This window comes from Miscanthus floridulus, chromosome 9 (assembly GCF_019320115.1).
Source record: "Miscanthus floridulus cultivar M001 chromosome 9, ASM1932011v1, whole genome shotgun sequence".
NCBI lineage: Eukaryota > Viridiplantae > Streptophyta > Magnoliopsida > Poales > Poaceae > Miscanthus > Miscanthus floridulus.
The window spans coordinates 24,553,839-24,555,340 of NC_089588.1; positions in this window are offsets into that span (position 1 = coordinate 24,553,839).

Sequence of the window (1,502 nt, forward strand, 5' to 3'; positions counted from 1 at the left end):
GGGGAGGAGATTTGAGAATGCGGGCCTGCGGGGGAGACGAGGTGGAGAGGGGGGTGGAGAGGTTGTTTGCCGAGTGTCCGAGGGAATGCACTCGGTAAACAAAAAAAACACTCGGCAAAGAGCCGGTAGAAAATAACTCTGTTTTTTTAATGTAATCGAGTTGATACAAGCTCTGGTGCAGCACTGCAAACCAAAAAGGTGTTATAAATTATGCGCTGCAACAAGCAAGAGGTACTACAATAGCAAGGAAATCTCATCGAAAGTTTGACCCGAAGATGGCTGCAATTAACCTTCCAAATGGTCATATGACAAGATCACACCTATGTAATCATAATAAAGTTTTTTTTTGGCTTGGACATTACATCAAACACCTTTGTGTTTCCCTTTCTTGTTCAAAGAATTATGAACTCTGGACATGTTGTTGTTCTTCTTCTGACTTACGATCTGGTTGTTTGGAATTTGATGTGGCGTATTTCATGTGGCAACATTGAACTTGTTAGGCCATTCTTAGTGGAGGTTTCATCTTAATTTTATTTATATTTAATATTGTGACACGTCAGAAAAATTTGAAGACTTGGCTGATTAATTATGAAGAGAGATAGAGAGGGTTTCATAGATGAAACTCGTTGTCACAGATACCAACACAGAAGCTGATTGGCAGTCTTGGTAACTGCGTCATGAAACTTATCATTTAGACTAGCCATGGGTACTTTGTGAAGTCTTGGGTTTGTCTGACCTGATGTTGATGGGCTATGCACACAAAATGAGACCACACAGAACAGTAAAAGCAACAAATTACATTCCCCGTTGCCTCTACAACGTCATAAAGCATGGCAGAGGGCTCTGCGATCCAGTTCCTCATCAACATGTGGATAGCATGCCCGGCTGTCGCCAGTTGCTAAGATTACTCGAGTAAAAGTCATCCTTGTCTGAAGCAATGATAGATCGGAGAGGTCTCCCCACTGTTGAATGGACGCAGATTCGGTGACTTTGCTCCTACAAGTCACGCCGTAACATACCAGTTCACATCCGACCTCCAAAGCAGACCCAAAGGCTCCTGAAGACTCCCAGCAAAATATACGCGTGCTGCGTGCGGACTCTGCTCTCTGCTCTCCCGCACCGGCGCACAGCGGCGACCGCACTGCTGGGACGTCGGGTCGGTGTCGGAGAAAGGAGGAGGGCCAGGACGCCATGGAGAAGAGGAGGCCGACAACTGTAGCAGGGACGTCGGGTTGCTGCCAGAGGAGAAGAAGACGAGCAGCCCTTAGCAATGCAACCAATACGCCGGGATGCTGCTGATGGAAAAGCGAGGCGGGCTGCACGCCATGCAGAGGGACGCGGACTGCTGCCGGGGGGGCATGCAGAAGACGAGGTGCATGTCCCTGCAGAGCTTGAGGCGCGCCTGCTCTCCATCAGCCAGTCTGTGTGACTGCGTCCACATCGAATTGAAAGCGCTTCTCTGTCCGCAACGCCTTCCCCATCCTCCGGTCTTCCCTGTCCTC